Source organism: Phascolarctos cinereus, unplaced genomic scaffold (genome assembly GCF_003287225.1).
Source record: "Phascolarctos cinereus isolate Bilbo 61053 unplaced genomic scaffold, phaCin_HiC Scaffold_9;HRSCAF=440, whole genome shotgun sequence".
Classification (NCBI taxonomy): domain Eukaryota; kingdom Metazoa; phylum Chordata; class Mammalia; order Diprotodontia; family Phascolarctidae; genus Phascolarctos; species Phascolarctos cinereus.
Genome location: NW_027556402.1, coordinates 93902928 through 93924689, shown reverse-complemented (window position 1 = coordinate 93924689; position 21762 = coordinate 93902928). Strand labels below are relative to the sequence as shown.

The 21762-nt window shown below is 36.4% G+C and overlaps 1 pseudogene; it reads left to right on the top strand.

Moving 5' to 3' along the window:
- The first annotated feature begins 13859 nt into the window (after positions 1-13859).
- LOC110196437 (transcription initiation factor TFIID subunit 7-like) overlaps positions 13860-21762 on the top strand; it is a 52424-nt pseudogene continuing 44521 nt past the window's right edge.

The following is a 21762-nucleotide window of genomic DNA, read 5'->3' as shown; positions in this document are numbered from 1 at the left end:
TATCCCAATAAAAACAAATTTGAATAATTCAGAGAAACAAAGGACAACTTATATGAACTGATACAGAATGAAATAAATAGAACAAAGCAATCTAATGGTAATCATGTAAATTTTTTTAAAAACCAAATTGTTTTGGTATTAATATCTACCAACTCTGAAATTGACATCACTTGAATCCTACAGAAAAATTAAGAAAACGAAGCCTCCCTTGCTTCACTGAAGAAGTGGGAACAATGGATGGGGAGTATTGTGGATACAGTCAGAAAATGGCAATGGGTTGCTTCTTCCCTCATGTTTTCCTTTTTTAAAAATTATTTTATTAATTTATTTTGATTTATCAGCAATCACTTCCATATGCTTTTGAGTTTAAAATTTTTCTCCCCTTCCTCTCCACAACTCTCCCCAAGATGGTGCACAATCTGATATAGACTATACATTTACATTCCTATTTAACATATTTTAACATTAGTGAAGTTATAAGTAAAAATTAAAACCAATAGGAGGAACCATCAGAAATAGGAAACAAAAGTCAAAAGAAGAGAAAAAAATGTTAGTGATTCAACTTCCATAGTTCTTTCTTTGGTGTGCATAGCATTTTCCATCGCTAGACCTTTGGAGATGTCTTAGATCCTTGTATTGCTGAGAAGAGTTAAATTTTTCAACATTAGTCATCACACAACATGGCTGTTATTGTGTACAATGTTCTCTTGGTTCTGCTCACTTCACTCAGCACCAGAACATACAAGTCTTTCCAGGTTTTTCTGAAGTCAGCCTGTTCATCATTTCTTATAGCACAATGCTATTTCATTACATTCATATACCAAAACTGGCTCAGCCATTCCCCAGTTGATGGGCATCCTCTCAATTTCCAATTCTTTGCCAACTCAGAAAGAGCTGCTATGAATATTTTTGTACATGTGTGTCCTTTTCCCATTTCTATTATCTCTTTGGGACATAGCCCTAGAAGGGCTAGGTCAAAGGGTATGCACATTTTTATAGCCCTTTGGGCATAGTTCCAAATTGTTTTCCAAAATGGTTGGATCATTTCACAACTCCACCAACAATGCATTAGTGTTCCAATTTTCCCACATCTTCTCCAACATTTATCATTTTCCTGTTTTGTCATACTGGCCAATCTGATAGGTGTGATGTGGTATCTCAGAGTTGTTTCAATTAGCATTTCTCTAATCAATAATGATTTAGATTATTTTTTCATATGACTATTGATGGCTTTAATTTCTTCATCTGAGAACTGTCTGTTCATATCCTTTGACCATTTATCAATTGGGGAATGGCTTGTGTTCTTATAAATTTGTCTTAATTCTCTATATGTTTTAGAAATGAGGTTCTTATCAGAGAGACTGGTTGTAAAGATTCTTTCCCAATTTTCTACCTTCCTTCTAATCTTAGTTGCATTGGCTTTGTTTGTGGAAAAACTTTTCAATTTAATGGAATCAAAACTATCCGTTTTACTCTTCATAATTTTCTCTGTCTCCTGTTTGGTCATGAATTCTTCTGTTCTCCATAGATCTGATAGGTAAACTATTCCTTGCTCTCCCAGTTTGCTTATAGTATCAGCCTATATATCTAAATCATGAACTCATTTTGATTTTATTTTGGTATATGTTGTGAGGTTTGGGTCTATGCCTATTTTCTGCCACACTCTTTTCCAGGTTTCCCAGCATTTTTTTTCAAAGAGTGAGTTCTTATCCCAGAAACTGGGGTCTTTGGGTTTATCAAATAATAGATTACTATAGTCACTGACTACTGTGTCTTGCATATTTAACCTATTCCACTGATCCACCACTCTATTTCTTAGCCAGTGCCAAGCAGTTTTGATGATTGCTGCTTTGCAATACAATTTAAGATCTGAAATTGCTAGGCTACCTTCCCCTGCATTTCTTTTCTTTAGTTCCTTTGATATTTTGGACCTTTTGTTTTCCAAATGAAACTTGTTATTATTTTTTCTAACTCTACAAAATAATTTTTTGGTAGTTGAATTGTTTGGGCCTGGAAAAGTTAATTAGGCTTGGTAAGATTGTCATTTTTATTATATTAGCTTGGCCTACCCATGAGCAACTGATGTTTTTCCAATTATTTAGATCTGAGTTTATCTGTGCAAGAAGTGTTTTGTAATTGTGTTCATAGAGTTCCTGGGTTTGTTTCAGGAGGTAAGCTCCTAAATATTTTATAATGTCTACATTAGGTTTAAATGGGATTTCTCTTTCTATCTCTTGCTGTTGGGCTTTGTTGGTAATATAGAAATGTTGATGATTTATGTGGGTTTATTTTATAGCCTGCAACTTTGCTAAAGTTGTTTATTATTTCAAGTAGTTTTTTACTTGATTCTCTAGGATTCTCTAAGTATATCATCATGTCATCTGCAAAGAGTGATAGCTTTGTTTCTTCTTTGCCTATTCTAATGCCTTCAATTTCTTTTTCTTCTCTTATTGCTAAAGCTAAGTTTCCAGTACAATATTGAATAACAGTGGTGATAATGGACATCCTTGTTTCACCCCCGATCTTATTGGAAATGCTTCTAGCCTGTCCCCATTACATATAATGCTTGCTGAAGGTTTTAGATAGATGCTATTTATTATTTTAAGGAAGACTCCATTTATACCTATGCTTTCTAGTGTTTTTAATAGGAATGGGTGTTGTATTTTGTCAAAAGCTTTTTCTGCATCTATTGAGATGATCATGTGGTTTCTGTTGGTTTTGGTGTTGATATGCTCAATTGCTGATAGTTTTCCTAATATTGAACCAACCCTGCATTCCTGGTATAAATCCTACCTGGTCATAGTGTATTATTCTTGTGATAAGTTGCTGCAATCTATTTGCTAGTATTTTGTTTAAAATTTTTGCATCTATATTCATTAGAGAAATTGGTCTATAATTTTCTTTCTCTATTTTGACTCTTCCTGGTTTAGGTATCAACACCATATTTGTATCATAAAAAGAATTTGGTAAGACTCCTTCTTCACCTATTTTCCCAAATAGTCTATATAGTATTGGAATTAATTGTTCTTTAAATGTTTGATAGAATTGCATGTAAATCCATCTGGCCCTGGAGATTTTTTCCTAGGGAGTTCATCAATGGCTTGTTCAATTTCTTTTTCTGAGATGGGGTTATTTAAGTATTTTACTTCCTCTTCGTTAATCTGGGCAATTTATATTTTGTAAATATGTATCCATTTCACTAAGATTGTCAAATTTGTTGGCATATAGTTGGGCAAAATAATTCCTAATTATTGTTTTAATTTCCTCTTCCTTGGTGGTAGCTTCACCCTTTTCATTCTTGATACTAGTAATTTGCTTTTCTTCTTTTTTTTAATTAAATTAACCAAAGGTTTATCTATTTTATTGGTTTTTTCATAAAACCAGCTCTTAGTTTTATTTATTAGTTCAATAGTTTTCTTAATTTCAATTTTATTAATTTTTCCTTTGGTTTTCAATATTTCTAATTTGTGTTTAGTTGAGGATTTTTTTTTTCTTTTTCTAGTTTTTTTAGTTGTATGCCCAATTCATTAATCTCCTCTTTTTTATTTTATTTATGTAAGCATTTAGAGATATAAAACTTCCCCTAAGAACTGCTTTCGCTGCATCCCATAAGTTTTGGTATGTTGTCTCATTATTGTCATTCTCTTGAATGAAATTATTGATTGTTTCTATGATTTGTTGTTTGACCCAATCATTTTTTAGGATTAGATTATTTAGTTTCCAATTATTTTTTAGTCTATCTTTCCATGGCCCTTTATTACATATAATTTTTATTGCATCATGATCTGAAAAGGATGCATTTAATATTTCTGCCTTTCTGCATTGGATTGTGAGGTTTTTATGCCCTAGTACATGGTCAATTTTTGTGTATGTGCCATGTACTGAGAAAAAAGTATATTCCTTTCTATCCCCATTCAGTTTTCTCCAGAGGTCTATCATACCTAACTTTTCTAATGTTCTATTCACCTCCTTAACTTCTTTCTTTTTATTTTGTGGTTAGATTTATCTAGTGAGAGGGGAGGTTCAGGTCCCCACTAGTATAGTTTTGCTGTCTATTTCTTCCTGTAACTCCCTGAACTTCTCTCTAAGAATTTGGATGCTATATTTGGTGCATATATGTTTAGTAATGATATTACTTCATTGTCTATGGTGCCTTTTAGCAGGATGTAGTTTCCTTCCTTATCTCTTTTGATTAGATCTATTTTTGCTTTTGCTTTGTCTGAGATCAGGATGCTTTTTTTTACTTCAGCTGAAGCATAATATATTCTGCTCCAGCCTTTTACCTTTACCCTGTATGTGTCACTCTTTTTCAAATGTGTTTCCTGTAAACAACATATTGTAGGATTATGGTTTTTAATCCATTCTGCAATCTTTCTTTTATGGGAGAGTTCATCCCATTCACATTCACAGTTATGATTACTATCTGTGTCTTTTTCTCCATCCTTTTCCCCCTTTATGCTTTTCTTTCTCCTTTTTCCTTTCCCCCCACTTAGTGTTTTGCTTTTGACCACTGCCTCCTTCAGTCCCTCCTCCCTTTATTATCCCTTTCCCTTTTCTTCCCCTTTACTTACTGCTTCTTCCCTCCCTTCTTCCCCCTCCCTTTTCTTTCCCCTTTTCCCTCCTGCCTATAGGGCAAGTTAGATTTCTATACCTAACTGATTATGTTATGCCCTTCTTGAGCCAAATCTGATGAGAGTAAGGTTCAAACAATGCTCACCCCCTCCCTTCTTTCCCTCTGCTGTAATAGGATTTTGTGTCTTTTCCTGTAATGTAATTTACCCTTGTCTGCCTCCTCCTTTCTCAGTACATTTTCTAAGATCAGATTGATCCACTTATTTGGATCCATTTAACCCACTTGATTAGATTTTTTTTTATCATTACATCAAAGTCAACTAATATCCACCCCTTTATGTATACTCCTTTAACATGGTGTAATAACAATACAGTTCTCAAGTTGCAAGTGTCATATTCCCTTGTAGGGTAAACAGCCCCCTTATTAACAACATATTGTATCTTTCTGTCCCATTTACCTTTTTGTCTTCTTGAGTCTGTACTTGAAGATCAAATTTTTTGTTGAGCTCTGGTCTTTTTATCAGGAAAGTTTGGAAGTCTCCTATTTCATTGAATATCCATCTCCTCCCTTGAAAAATGATGCTCATTTTTGCTGGGTAATTGATCCTTGGCTGCATTCCAAGCTCCTTTGCCTTATGGAATATCATGTTCCATGCCCTGTGGTCTTTTAATGTAGAAGCTGCAAGGTCCTGTGTAATCCTGACTGTGGTTCCATGATATTTAAATTGTTTCTTTCTGGCTGCTTGCAGCACCTTCTCTTTCATCTGGTAATTTTGGAATTTTGCTATTATATTCCTTGGCATTGTCAATTTGGGATCTCTTTCAGGTGGTGATGGTATTCTTTCTATGGTTATTTTCCTTCTGGTTCTAGGACTTCAGGGCAGTTTTCCTTTATGATTTCCTGAAAGATACTGTCCAGGCTCTTTTTTTCATCATGATTTTCAGGTAGTCCAATAATTTTTAAATTGTCTCTCCTGAATCATTTTCCAGGTCGTTGTTTTAGATGAGGTATTTTATTTTTCATCTATTTTTTCATTTTTTTGTTTCTGTTTGACTGATTCTTGCTCTCTCATAGAGACATTAGTTTCCATTTGTCCAATTCTAGTTTTTAACAGATTGTTTTCTTCTGTTAGTTTTTGTACTTCCTTCTTCAATTGGCCAATTGTGTTTTTAGGGACTTGTTTTCTTCAGTGTATTTTTTTCCAATTGGCCAATTGTATTTTTGAAGGACTCTTCTACCTCTCTCATTTGACTTTAAAATCCTTCTTGAGCTCTTCTAAGAAGGCTTTTTGGGCTTCAGACCAGTTCATATTCCCTTTTGTGTTGCAGATGTGGGTTTGTTGACAATGTTGTCCTCTTCAGAATTTCTGTCTTGATCTTCACTCTTCTCATAATATGAATCTATGGTACGTTTCTTTTTACTCATGGTGTTTCTTTATTCCCTGGCCTTTAAAGAGATTGAGCTCTCCTGCTGGGGAACAGAGGGCTGACCCAAGCTTCTTGTGTTGGGAGCCTAGGTCTTGGTCACTGGCTTTGTGTGCTGGGGCCTCTTATGTTGGCAATTGGAGGCTGTAGGTTCTGGCAGCTTACCTCTGTTGGGCTGGAATCAGCAAGGCTGGAACTTTCAGGCAATTCTAGGTTGCCTGCTTTTCCTTTCCTTTAGCTTTCTTCAGCTCCTTTTAGATGGGTGCTGCAGGGGTTTATCTGCCTGGGGCCCCTGCAGTGTTGCTCCCTCTTTCTGCTAATGCACTGGGAGATTCCTTTGTGGTAGAGTGCCGAGGCACCTGGTGGTTTTCTGAGCTGGTTTCCACCAGGTTCCCCCCCTCACTGAGGCACTGGAGGTCCAGGTGTTGGTGTTTGCCTGCTCTACCACCTGGGCTTCAGGATTTCTTCACAGTTGGAGGCTGCAGGGTCTGACAGCTTACCTGGTGTTGGGTTGGAATCAACAAGGCTGGGTTTAGGAAGACTCTAGGTGCTTTCTTCAGCTCCTTTCAGTTGAATGCTGCAGGGTGCTTATCCAGATGGGACCCTTTGTAGTGCTACTTCCCTTATTTTTGCTGAGGCACTGGGAGACCCATTTGCTGGGCTGCTACACTGCTGTTCCCTGTCTTTCTTCCAGTTCAGCTGTTCCAGGTTTTTTTTTTCAGTGTTGATATTTTCTGGGTTGTCAGAGGTTGATTGGGGAGGGTGATAGCAACTACCTTTTTACTCTGCAGTCTTGGCTCCCAGAAGTGGAACTTCTTCCCTCTTGTTTTTACTCATCCTCTTCCTTCTCCTAAGAAGGGCTGGGAACAGGATTATATTCAGAAAGGAATATGATGTACAAATAAAAAAAGTTTTGAATCAAAATATATTTCCTTAATAGCATATTAAGATTCTAGCATCCTTGAAGCTATTAATATTTTATTTCTGTACCAACCTTTAGTAACATACGTTCTCCATATCTGCAATCCACTGTAAAATAATTATTCCTATTACATGAAGGATCTATGATTTCTTGAGTTTAGGGAGCTCTCTAGAAGGGAATTCCTATCAGCCACAAAGACCATAACTTATGTTTGACTTTGATGGATCCTAGGAAATTCCTTTAAGCATATAGAGGTTAAATCACTTGACTTGTTTAGAATCACCTAGTAAATGTCAGAGGTAGGATTTGAATTATATCTTCCTGTGGCATTCTGCATACTTTATTACACTGACACAATGTATATTTTAAACGTACATTTACACGTGCATTTAAATTTACAGTAGTTATTCTAATTTGTAGAACAGGATTTAATGCTTAATCCACATTTTGTTTTCATATGTGTAGCTGCATGATTAACTGAGGCCATATTGTCAAGAGGAATGTGGGCAAACATGATTGGACTCATCTTCTGAGTTTTCTTTAAGCTCTGGGATTCTGTGTTTATATGGATCATTTTTCTATAATAGGAAGCTGAATAACCACTGCATGTTGACTAGGACCTCATGGGAACCCACATTTAGAGATAGAAAGAGCCCTCTAAGTCTTGTAGTGCAATCCCTTCATATTCAGTTGAGGAAATTGAATTAAGAGACTTGTCCAAGTACTCAGAGATATTTAGTAGAATAGCTAAGATTTGATTGCAGGTTTTCTGACTCCTAATTTCCCTGCTTTTGCCTCTGTCACTGAATTGTTGCATCTCCTCCAATTTTGTGGAGGAAATTGAAACCATGGAATGTGATCTTCTTTGTTGGCTTCTCTTCCCTGTCCCTGAATCTTTGCTGTATTTTTCTCTTTGATATTCCTTATTCTCACTAAAATTAATTAATTAACCCTTTTAAATGTATACTTACTTAAACTCTTCTACTTCCTGCTTCCATAGCCTGTAAACCTCTATGTCGTGCAGCCTGGCTTGTGTTTCTAACACCTCTAAGGACATTGGTCTGGAAGTTAATTAAACAGTCTTTTGTTTAGTCCATAGCTTAATTTAACTTGAGAAGTGTTTTGCACTGTTATCCAGTCCCTCATGCTATTGTATTTGTTTTTTTCTGATGTTCTGGTTCTCCAGATTCCTGCACAATCACTCCTTCTTGATCTGGGGCTGAGCCCTCCTGATTAATGAATAAGTAAACATAAATTCACATAGAATTTTTTGTGGGCCGTAGGCAAACCAGACCACATTCCACATCCTATCAAAATATCTAACCTGGTCACTTTTTTGCCATTCCCCACTAAATCAACATCATCATTTTTTGCCTTATCCCCTTGGGAACCACGATCAAATAAAAACCAAAATTATTTCTGGAGAATATATCAAATAAATCTTCAATGACTATTCTCACTATTTCTATGACTTTCAAAACCAAAACTCTTCTCTGGTCACTATACCCATTTCCCCCAATAAGAATATAAGTTTCTAGAAGGTGGTGACTATTTTACTTTTGCATTTGTAACCTCAGTAGTGGGCACACTTGTTTGTTTGTTTGTTTTTCCACAGAGAGTAAGCATTTAATAAATGTTTCAATTCATTCTACCTACTTCTTATTTTCTCTTTGCCTCTCATCTTCTGTGTTCCTGATCATCTTAATTAAATGATTTAATTCTTGTGGTTTGTATTCTGAATAATTCCTTTTGCTAAACACAGAAAGAACTTGGTCAGGTGAACAGATAAACTCTATCTTCACCCTTTTGTTCTTTTCCTTCTTCACTAATTCTCTCTGTACATTCACTGTTATGGCTTCAATGACCATTTCAGTACCAGCAATTTCCAACCATAGCCCACACCTCTCACCCATGCTAAAGTACTAAAGTCCTAACTACCTACAGGATATCTTATGCTGTTGTTACCTCAAATTCAACGTGTCTAATAGTAAACCTGTTGCTTTCTATTCAAATTGTTTCCTCTTCCCAAACTAAATTTTTGTAGGAAGAAGTACCTATGGACAAGCCATAAAGAATTTTAATGGCTAGAGTAGAAGAAATTAGTAAACCCATTAGTCAATCAATAAGCATTTTAGTAGGCCTCCAGGAATTGAAAAAGTACATTCAGGTGCATTTGAGGAAGGCACCTACTTTTATTTCCTTTCAAAATTGTGGGCAATTTTATTCATTCCTGCTGGTGAAGTATGACACAGATTAGCATTTTAGCTGATGAGGTGATCCCTAAGGGTTTTTTGTTTGTTTGTTTGTTTTTAGCAAAACATACACTTTTCTTTTTTTTTCTTTTTATATTTAGTATTTTATTTTCCACTAGTTACATGTAAAACCAATTTTTAACATTTGTTTTTAAAACTTTGAGTTCCAAATTCTCTCCCTTCCTCGCTTCCCACCCCACCCTCACTGAGAAAGCAAGCAATTCGATATAGGTTATAGACGTGAAGCATGCAAAACATATCCATAATAATCATGTTGTGAAAGAAAACACAGACAAGAAAAAAATCCAAACAAATAAAGTTTTGAAAGTATGCTTTAATTTGTGTTCAGACACCATCAGTTCTTTCTCTGCGCATAGATAGCATTTTTCCTCATAAGTCTTTCACCATTGCCTTGTATTGTTATATTGCTGAAAATAGCTAAGTCATTCACAGCTGATCATCTTACAATATTGCTGTTACTTTGTACACAGTGCATTTCACTTTGTATCAGCCCATGCAAGTCTTTCCAGGTTTTTCTGAGAGCACACTGGTCATCATTTCTTATAGTACAATAGTATTCCATCATAATCACATATCACATCTTATTCAGCCATTCCCTAATTGGTGGGCATGCCCTCAACTTCTAATTCTTTGTCCCTGGAAAAGAGATGCTATAAATATTTTTGTACATATTAGTTCCCTTCCATTTTTTATCTCTTTTGGGATACAGACCTAGTCCTGGTATTGCTAGGTCAAAGGGAATGCATGGTTTTATAGGCCTTTGGGTATAGTTCCAAATTGCTCTACAGAATGGTTAAAATAATTCACAACTCCATCAACAATGCATTAATGTCTCATTTTTCCCACATCCCCTCCCATATTTGTCATTTACCTTTTCTGTCCTAGTACTCTATCTAATAGGTATGAGGTAGTATCTCAGAATTGTTTTAATTTCCATTTCTGCAATCAATAGTGACTTAGAGTATTTTTTCATATGATTATAGATAGCTTTGATTACTTCATCTGAAAACTAATCATATCTTTTGATAATTTATCAGTTGGAGAATTGCTTTTATTTTTATAAATTTGACTCAGTTCCCTATATGTTTGAGAAATGAGGCCTTTATCAGAGAAACTTGCTTCCATTTTTTTTCATAGTTACCATTGTTAACTATATTTCTTTCCACCCTCATCCCCCTACTTATTTAGTCTACTCCCTCCCTCTCTCTCTTTGTCTGTCTCTTTCTTTCTTCTTTCACTCAGTCCCTCTTCAAAGCGTTTTGCTTCTGACTACCCCGCCCTAATCTGCCCTCCATTGCATCATCCCCCTCTTCCATTATCCTTTTCCTCTCCAACTCTCCTGTAGGGTAAGATAGATTTCTATACTCAACTGAGTATGTATGTTATTCCCCCTTTGAGCCAATTCTAATGAGATTAAGTTACACTCACTCCCTCTAACCTTCCCGCCCCATTCCCTCTACTGTAAAAGCTTTTTCTTGCCTCTTTTATGTAAAATAATTTATCCCATTCTACCTCTCCCTTTTTCTTTCTCCCAGTTCATTCCTCTCTCACCCCTTAATTTTATTTTTAGATATCCCTTTATATTCGACTTACACCTGTGCTGCCCCTCTGTATATAACACACACACATACATACATACATACATACACACACACACACACACACACACACACACACACACACACACACACTCCTAGTAAAGAGAAAGGTCTTATGAGGTACAAATATAATCTTTCTGTGTAGGAATATAAACAATTTAGCCTTATTAAGACCCTCATTATTTCCCTTTCCTATTTGTCTTTATACATTTCTCTTGAGTTTTATATTTGAAAGTCAAATTTTCTATTCAGCTCTGGTCTTTTCATTGAGAATGTTCTAAACCCCTCCTTCTCATTCAGTGTTTATTTTCCCCTTGAAGTATTATAATCAGTTTTGCTGAGTAGGTGATTCTAAGTTGTAATCCTAGTTCCTTTGCTCTCTGTAATATCATATTCCAAGTCCTCTGATCCTTTAATGGAGAAGCTGCTGAATCTTGGTTTATCCCTCCCTTAGGAAGATTGCATTAGTCTACAACAGAATCCTTCTAGATCAGTTTCTCCATTTTGTTACTTTGAAAAGGAATGTTTCTCACCTGGCTATTCCTGAGTCTGGCTATAAGGTGGATTAGTAACTGTATGGTTGGTTGCCAAACTATGACTCTTACCTGAAGTCAAATAAAGCTATGGATGTTTTATCCTGTTACATACGTCCCCTTAGGCTTAAACTTGAAAAACCAATTTGATGTTGGTATAACTGTGTTCCTACTTTTTTCCTTTTATGGAAAATTTCTAGAATCAAAGTAAGTAGTCAGTAAAAGACATAAGCTTAATGCAAGTATGTGAGATCTTGCTGTTTTCAATATGAATGTGTAGTCATTCCATATTCTAAACAACTAGGTAAATTAGTACTCGAGTTTGTCATCTGCCTGCCTGCATAGTCACATGAAAGATTGAATTCCTGGAATAGAACATTCTTTCAGAATAAAATGGGAATAATTAGGCAAAGATAAAATCAGGTCCTTAAATGCTTCAAAATGATGTAAGAATATTTGGTATTGCTACAACTGATTGAAGAACCTAGCTGTTATTCAATTAATTAATGAAACTAAATCAGAGACATCTTCAGTTTGGTTTGGGGAAGAGAATTTCAGTGCAATCAAATTTCTTAGAGGGAGGTAACTTACAGAATATTTTGTGTTACATTACTGGAAAAGTCAATTTCATTCAAGTGTATATTTAATGTGGAAATCACACCTGTTTATACTGTGTGTCCAGTGGTACAAATATATTCTTTTTATAAACAACTTACTGATATGCATTGCTTTGGAATTAATTATTCAAGCATCTTCACAAGGCTTTTATTATAATTAAGGTCACCTTCTTATAAGTAAATTCATTTGTATAACTATTGAACCTGGGGGTATAAAACTTCTCATATGCAAGAGTACAGTTACATATATTTTCATATATAGGATTGAATCCCCAAAAGCATTTGATCCTCCTTAAGAAATTGGAATCAGAATGAAAACTTTAGAAAAAGTAAAAAGATCAGATAATCCTGTATTTCAAATGTAAATGATTCTAATGGGGCTCTTGGTTTCTTTCTGTTTTTCCCCATTCTGGCACCACTTCTAATTATTTTGTTGCTTCTTATATTTGAGCTCTGAATATTGAATTTGCTTGTCAGCTTTGTGTTTTCCAGCCTCGAAGCCACTCACCTACAGTTGGTAGTGAACGATGGATAACAGCCCATGCCTGGCCCCTATCCCTTGGATGTTGCCTACATTCAATTCCAGTCAAGCCCCTCCACACCCTCCCCCTCCCCCCCAGGACCTAATATAGAAAGAACAATTCTATGTCCCTTTTTAGCCTGAAATAGTTACAGAAGATGAGACCTCTGTCCCTTTTTCCCAAATTAATGTGGGTCCCCATTACTAGATAGGAAAAATGGTGATTAACAGGAGCCCCTCTGCCCTAAGCAAATGAATGGACCAATGAAACGATGATGTGTCTGAGCAGGATATGCACAGAACTCTGAGCTAGTGCCCCTGCCCTACATATCCCTGATTATGTCATATCCCTGCCCACATGGCAGATTTCCTCTGTAAAAGTCCCTAATTTCTCCTGGCTGGCGGCTGTCTCCCTAAGGAGAACAGCCTGCTCTATGTTTATCCTGAATAAATGCCCTTGCTTGGTTTGGAGACCCTCTGAGTCTGAGTTCTTTCAATATGGCATCATAACACACGCCTTGCGCCTCATCAGTATGATCTAAGCAGAGATGTTTACTACTTTCCTGGCCTGTGCTGTGGTCTGTGACTGAACACAAGCCCTCTTTTTTTGCCATGAGGAGGGTCCTCCCTCCACTGTGGCTACAAGCTCTACTATGTTAATATGCTCCTTCTTGCCCTGGGACTGCCACCCAGGACTGCAACCCGGATCCAAGTATGGGCAAAGCAGAGTCCTGCCTCAGTGCTAACAAAAAAACAAAAAAAAACCACCCTTAATATCATTGCTGCCAGTGATTCAGTCACTACAAGGCCTGCTCCTGGTTTCCTGGGGGCCTGGTCTAAACTGGCATAACCTTTGCTGGCCTGTGTTCATCTCTCACCCTGGTGAAACAGACCTTTCTTGCTGACTTTCCAAGTTTTCTGGGGCTAGAAATTTGTTTCATTACATCTTTTTGTGGGTTCTGCTGCTCTGTAATTTATTTAGAATCATTTTTAAAGGTATTTAGAAGGGTTTGGTGAGGAACTCAGCCTAATCCCTGCTTTTGCTCTGCCAACTTATTTCCACATCATAGGACACAGATTTCAATATCTGAAAGCTAAATATGAAAGTGTGAAATTGAAAAATAAAGTTACAATGGGGCTAATATGTGTACCAGAGTATTTCCCCCTCTCCACCAACAGGAGTTAGTTTTATGTAAAACATGATGAAGGTTACTCTAGGGAATTATTTGTCTCTGCCTCCCATGATTTAGTTTTCTGGTCACCTAAAGGCACAAAAAGAACTATCTATATGGATTCCAGGAGTCTACAATTTGATATATGTCCCATACCAAATGACTCACTATATATATTGCCTTGATGAATTTCCATAAAGAGCTGAGGGAAGTTGAGTCTACCAGAGATGAAGGTAAGTGTTATCATACTCTTTCCGATATTTTTTCTATGTTATAGCTAAGTAAATTCCCTTTGTTAAGTGTTCAATCACTCACAAATACCTCATTTCATCCCATTGTTGAAGCTGAACTAGCAGGATGCCAATATCATGCCCACATCTAACATTTGGTATAATCCTCTCAATAGAGCAGGAAGCAAGCTCTTTCTGATGCAATGAAATTGGCTCAGTCAGTGCTAGGAGAGACTGACAAGAAAGGTATAGAGAGAATTACTCCACCATCCTTTGGCTAGTTTTGAGCATCTTGCAGAAGTTGGATTGATAGCATAATCATACTAACAATATACTGGCTCAGAGTGTTCAGCCACTAGAGACATCTCTCGGCTCTTAAGGATCATGTAATGAAAACCAAAGGGCAAATAACGTAGCTGGTGATTGACTATATAAAGGGAGCCTTCCTCATGGGTCTTGGGAACAACAGGTCACAGCCAGCAACCCACAGACCTGTGGATAGATAACCCAGAGGATGTGCTGCATACCCTGAATTCAGAACTATAAGACAGAATAATCAAAGCAGCAGTAAAGAAGAGGCTTGGGAACTCCCACCATTAGTAAGAGAATCCAGACCTCATTGACAATCTGCAAGGGAGGGGGGTCAAGTTCCTGAAGAAAATAGGTTTGATACAATTGGTTTTATGGAGCCATTCTATATGTAATCACAGTCTATGTCAAGCCTGCCTGGAGGGCAATAATATCTCACGTTCAGGGTAAAGACACACTCCAATGGCATTAAAAATTAACTATAAGTCTACTTTGCCATGTAACATGTGTGGACATCAATCAGATTGTAGAAGTACAAAGGCAAGTTCTGATAACCTGGGGAAGATTGGAGACAGTATATTGAAATCCTTCCTAGTAGGAAGTAAACTGCTCCTGACTAATATTAATCACAGGAATGGGGGTGTGGCTAGGGTTGAACATTGGCAAGATTACTCCATGCCACTCATCCTGGTTCTGGGCTACCTGATTGGTCACATTTATGAGGCTGGGAGCAGTATTAATGGTGGACATGACTACATTGTTCACCTCCCAGTATTTTACTGTAAGCTTTCAATAGTCAATCACTATCTTTATGCAACTTACCAGGTAGTTTTTTAAGTGGAGTTTGTAAAATAAAATACTCTGGCCTACTTTACTTCCATCACTAAAAATGAAATGTCTTTCAGTCAGTCAATAAACATGCATTAAGTATTTCTTATGTTTTAGGTACTGGGGATACAAAGAAAGACAAAAGACAACTCTTGCTCTCAAGGAGTTCACAGTTTAAATGTAAACAACTATGTATAGCAAACTATATACAGGTAAAATAGAAATAATTAACAAATGAAAGGTACTAGAATTAAGGGGCATCAAGAAAGGCTTCTTGTAGAAGTGAGATATTGGTATTGTTGTTGTTCATAGTTTTCAAAGAGGACCAATGACATCATAGGGTAATGATGTCTTGCACATGAATTGGATTTAAGTGAGGCAGAATTTCACTAAGTCGTCATCATCCTCCCTCACTTGTCCAAAGTTATCAGATGCTTGCATACAGTGTGGATGGAGATATCCATTACCAGAAGAACCAGTTGCCATTACTGATATGAAAACAAGTAAAAAAAAAAGATAAGGACAGTGAGAGGAAATTCATTTGGAACCATCATATCACTCTGCCACTACAAAATGTCAAAAAGATGGTCTGCAAGAAGTATATTGAATCACCATATGTGAAAAAAAGTAGGGAGATCTGTAAGTACAGATGCAGAAACTGTCCCTGCCCAATGGAAAGTGATTGCAGAAAGTGAAACAAAGTCAACAGCCAGGTTTCTGTAGAAGGCCTAGATATTGCCTCTAAGTGAATGAGTAGCCATGAGCAAGTCCATGGCTCCTCAGAACATGATGAACTTTGAGAGATATTACATTAACAGTGGTAGTGAAGAGGAGGATGAGACAGATGCTCATAATGATAAAAATATAAATATTATTGACATTGAAGAAGAGATAGAGAGGCAACTAATAAGATAAACTTAATGAAGCTGATCAATGGAAACAAGAAAATGAGCAAACAATTGAAATTGCCATGGGAATTTAGAAGCAGATTATTAAAATGAAAGGTAAACTTCAAAAGACAAAAAGGAGAGCAAAATGGTAGGAACACTTCATTATCAAAGTAGAAAATAAGGGCACTCAATACTTACCTTCAGGCTGTACTGGAAGAGTTCAAACAGCATTTAGGGTTAGAGTTAGGGTTAGGGTTAGGGTTAGGGTTAGGGTTAGGGTTAGGGTTACTGGAGAAATAAGGGGCCCTTGTCTGTAAATGCACTTTTGTCCTCACAGTGCCAACTGGCTTACATTCCATTCTTTGAACTGAGGACACTATTAAGATTATTCATATAGAAATTTTACTATTTATATTTCACAGTTTTTCTGTGGCTTAGTTTGAATTCATCCCATTTCACTCTCTATAGCACCTTTTATTTTACTATAATCTTATTCACTAATAAGGAGATGTATGAGAGAAGACTGAGTGTAGAAGAGTTTGGGGATTAGTGGACTAAATACTTTAGCCTGTAATAATTCCCACATTTATTCCAGGGCTTTCCTTCTCAATAAAACTTATATTACTATTGCTTTCTGGTAAGAAGCAACTCAGCTACAAAGAGATTTGAATATAGATGCTATCAATCTTGTTTTGCATGCACTTTAGTTTCTCAGCTGTTCTAGATAACTCCCTTACATGTAGAACAGCTACTTATACATACACGCACACGCACGCACACACACATACACATACACACACATACACACACACTGTTTAGTCATTTTTTAGTCATGCTCAAATCTTCATGACCCCTTTGGGATTTTCTTGGCAAAGATACAGGAGTGATTTGCCATTTCCCTCTTCAACTCATTTTACAAAGGAGGAAACTGAAGGAAATACGATTAGGTGACTCGTTCAGGTAGATAATTGCCACAGTAAATGAAAGTGATTAATACGTAGTCAAAAAAAAAGATTAATCGTGATGTTAGGAAGAGGGGATTGTTTACAGGGAAAAATGATGAATTCAGTTTAGAACATGTTGAGCTTGAGATTTTTATCCAGTTTGACATCCAGTTTGAAGCATTCAAAACACAGTTGAAGATGAGAGATTGGAGGTCATCAGTGAGATTAGAGATAGATAGTAAATTTGAGAATAATCAGTATAGAAATAATCACTGAATCTATGGTAGCTAACAATATCTAAAAGAGGTTTCTCTTTCTGAGGGCACTGAAATATATGCAGTGCATGGATGGCATAATGTTGGTATTGCCAAATGAGGTCACAGTGGTTGAAATAATGGATCAAATGGGTTTTGACCTATAGACACACAGCAAGTGAGAAATTAACCCCAAGGAAATACTGAATCCAAATGCTCCATAGAATTCTTTGGGAATAAAATGAATGGGAAGAATCTAGATGATTCTATAACAGAATAAGCTAATGCTTCTGGCTTCCCCACAATTCTAGAGGTTTATTGGACTTTTTCTGTTCTGAAGAATCCACATTCCTCAGGGGTCTTCTGATGGCACCCATTTGCCAAATGATGCACAAATCTCTCTCACAGAAGTTAGGCCCAAAACAGGCAACAATTTTGGAAAACCATATTATGTGTGTGTGTGTATGTGTATGTGTGTGTATGTAATTTATCTTTATATACACACATACAAATATATAAATAATATATATGTATATGCATACACACACATATATGTACATGTCTGTGTATGTGTGTGTGTGTGTGTGTGTGTGTGTGTGTGTGTGTGTGTGTGTGTGTGTGTGTGTGTGTGTGTGTGTATGTGTGTATTATCTGGTAGTCTCTCCCTTCCCCTGGGCCCTTATGACATGTGGGGCTCAAGTTTTTAGGGATCTTTTTCTACAAAGATCAGGTAGAGTGAGGACTTTGGAAGACACTTGGAGGTGGCCATTAGGTTTCTGAAGCCAAAACATTCCTGAAACAGCCATTCAGTCTATGATTTTTGAAAAGTCTTTACTTTTCCACTAATGGGATTTACTTGCTACCGAACAAATAACATGAAGTAATATTATCAGTCTCCACCCAAAATTGCCTGTTATGAGCTGGTTGTTGCAAGACAGACCCTTAATCATGATGCATTAAAGATTAATCCTGCTTAGCCATTGCAGGTATTATTGACCTTCACAGAGTGCAACTCTACTACAGACTGCAATCTCCAACCTAAGTTCCAACATTCTGACTCCTCCATTACCACAGTGGTCCCCCATTTATAAAAAGCTGGATGTTTGGGAAAATCATTTTGTCTATACAAAATTGGAATTCAGAAGTCATAAATTTAGTAACAGGAGATATTCCTGGCAAGTTCTAACAGTTGGCTGAATTGTAGACTGCACAGATGGTGTGGGAGAGGATCCTAAGGGGTAGAGAAGATAAGATCTTTAGCTACACTAATTCTTGATTAGTGGCTACATATTTTGTCAGAAGGGTTTGGAACTTGAACACAGAAACGAACTATCAAAGGCTGTCCTCTTTGGGGTCAGAATCAATGGAAGAACTTTGCTAATACCTCTCATTACAAAAACTTTTTTTTTGGATTATTTCAGTGCCCATTAGATACATTATACACCTTCAGATGAAATTAATAAGAGTATTGATGACCTCACAAAAGCAGCAGAGGCAGGGAAGTAGGTCTATCATGAAATGGGATGTGATTCCCTAGTAGTTAGCACAGAGCCTGACACGTAGTATTAATGTATAAATATTTCTAGACGTATATGACTGACACATGAAAGAATAACAGAAGGGACAAAATGAAACTTGGTTCCAAAACACATGTGGAATTGGATGCTAAGGGATTAAAGCTTAGAGTCATAAGGAAGTCATTGTTGAGAAAGTGAGGTTTATAATAGGCAAGATTCTGGTTTTTAAGACCTCAGTAATATGAAAAAAAAATTAAGACAAGCAAGTAAAAGGAAGTGGAGAGAGTGAAAATTGTGTGTCTCTGACTTTGAAAGTGCTGTTTCCCAACTCAAATTGTACTGGAGGCAAGCAAAATTTCTAGATTCTTTACCATAAACTAGTCTGATTTCTGAAATATGTGGACAGTAATTGCCAGGGCCCCATAGGAGCAGAATCTAGAGCCAGGATCAAGAACCTGGAAGAAAATGAGGGCCTGAGCCCTGAAAAAGCAGGGCAAAGGGAGGAAAGGTTATCTTTCGGGTTGTAAATGTTACCAAAAAAGGACTGGTAGTTTAAGTTAGCAGACTGGCAATTAGAAAACACTGCTACAGAAGATATAGATAAACCTAATGTTATCTGTATCATTATTGTTCCTAATTTTACAAATATATATTTTTCCCTGATTGCATGTTAAAACTTTTTTTACTTTTTTTTTAGTTTTGAAGCCAATCTGATAGGTGTGAGGTGGTACCCCAGTTTTTTTATTTGTATTTCTCTAATCCATCTGTATCTTTATTACTGTATCTAATCTGTCTGTAAATTTATTACAAATTTTCTTGTGAGAAGAGAGCTGAAACCAATACAGTGCTGAGTAAGAATGAGATACTAGTTACAATTAAAGAGTGGAATTTGCTGGAATTGGAAGGTAAATGGGTTTGTATTAAAAAGGAAAAAATTGGTTAAGACCAATTGAGGGTTGGGATTTGGTCATCTACATTAGGCAAAGGGAATAAAAAAAAAGTGATGTAATAAATAGAATACCAAGAAAGTGGAGACTGCAACAGATATTATACTGAAAGGAAGCATTATTTGACCAACCAGTGCTTCAGAACCAAGTAACAAAGTTGAATCCCATTGAAATTTCAGAACTAGAAATTGTTTTCACCAACCACTCCATATTACCTCAGAATCATAAAGCCAAAAGGAATATAAGGAAATAATTTATTCAGTAATTAATCTTTGAGTAACAAACAACTGTACTTAAATATAACCATCTACATAGAAGGCTGGTCTACAACTTTGCTATGTAATTTATAAGCCCTATAAACCCATTAGACATTTTCATCATGTACAGTCAATCTATGCCTTTTCTTTTGTAGTTGAAGATTGAGTAGCAGATTTATTACTACTTCTTTCTCATTTTAACAATGCTGATGGCTGCAACCAAAAAGAGAAAATTAGATTGTTCAGGTCTTATTTGTTATTTAAAGACTTCGTATTGGTTGCAAAGAGGAAATGTAAAAAAGAAATGATATAAAAGATGTCTTCAGAGATGAATGAGTGGGAAAAGATGATAGTCTGATCTTGTAGCAAGAGTGAGGAGTAGCTGATGAGCATGTCAAGTTTTCCAGTGGCATCTGGAAAATTTCAGACAATGTAGATAAAAGCCCACAAGCACATTCATAGTCCTGATGGTATAGTGGAAAGAATTCTGAACTTAGAATGAGTCTGTTCAATGCTTATCAACCAGATGTCCAAAAATGCACTACTCAAGTTTTTTCAAGTTTAATCTGTATTCTTAACATTTTTTTCTTTATTTTTGTGACTCTAGATAAGCAAGAAAACAATAAATCACTACTAACTAAATATTTATCAAGTGCCAGGCACTGTACTAAGTGCTTGGAATTCAAATACAAGTTAATAATAATAATAATAATAAATAACAACAACAACAACAACAACTAAGACAGTCCTTACCTTGATTTTTACCATTTGATAATTTCCAAGGTGTAATTTTTTTTTATCTTTTTAATTTATTTTGATTTATCAACTATCACTTCCATATGCTTTTGAGTTTAAAATTTTCTCCCCCTTCCTCCCCACCATCCTCCCCAAGACGGCGCACAATCTGATATAGGCTACACACTTACATTCCTATTAAACATATTTTCACCTTAGTAAAGTTGTAAGTAAAAATTAAAACCAATAGGAGGAACCATCAGAAAGAGGAAACGAAACTCAACAGAAAAAAAAAAAGATAGTGATTCAACTTTCACAGTTATGATTACTATCTGTGTCTTTTTCTCCATCCTTTTTCCCCCTGTTTATGCTTTTCTTTCTCCTTTCTTCTTTTCTGTCCTCACTAGTATTTTGCTCTTGACCACTGCCTCTTTCAGTCTCTCCTCCCTTCTATTATCCCTTTCCTTTTCTTCCCTTTGCCCTTACTGCTTCTTCCTCCCTTCTCTTCCCCCTCCCTTTTCTTTCCCCTTCCCTCCACTGCCATAGGGCAAGTTAGATTTCTATAAGCAACTGACTGTGTTATTCCCTTATTGATCCAAATCTGATAAGAGTAAGGTTCAAACAATGCTCACCCCCTCCCTTCTTTCCCTTGGCTGCAAAAGGATTTTCTGTCTTTTCCTGCAATGTAATTTACCCTTGTCTGCTTCCTCCTTTCTCAGTACATTTTCTAAGATCAGACTAATCCACTTACTTGGATCCATTTAACCCACTTGATTAGATTTTTTTTTATCATTACATCAAAGTCAACTAATATCCACCCCCTTTATGTATACTCCTTTAACATGGTGTAACAACAATACAGTTCTCAAGAGTTATAAGTGTCATCTTCCCTTGTACGGATGTAAAAAGTTGGCCCTTATTAACTATATATTGTATCTTTCTGTCCCATTTACCTTTTTATGTCTTTCTTGAATCTTGTACTTGAAGATCAAATTTTTTGTTGAGCTCTGGTTTTTTATGAGGAAGGTTTGGAAGTCCCCAATTTCATGGAATATCCATCTCCTCCCTTGAAAAATTATGCTCATCAAGGTAGTTGATCCTTGGCTGCAATCTGAGCTCCTTTGCCTTATGGAATATCATGTTCCACATCCTGCAGTCTTTTAATGTATTAGCTGCAAGTTCCTGTGTAATCCTGACTGTGGTTCCATGATATTTAAAT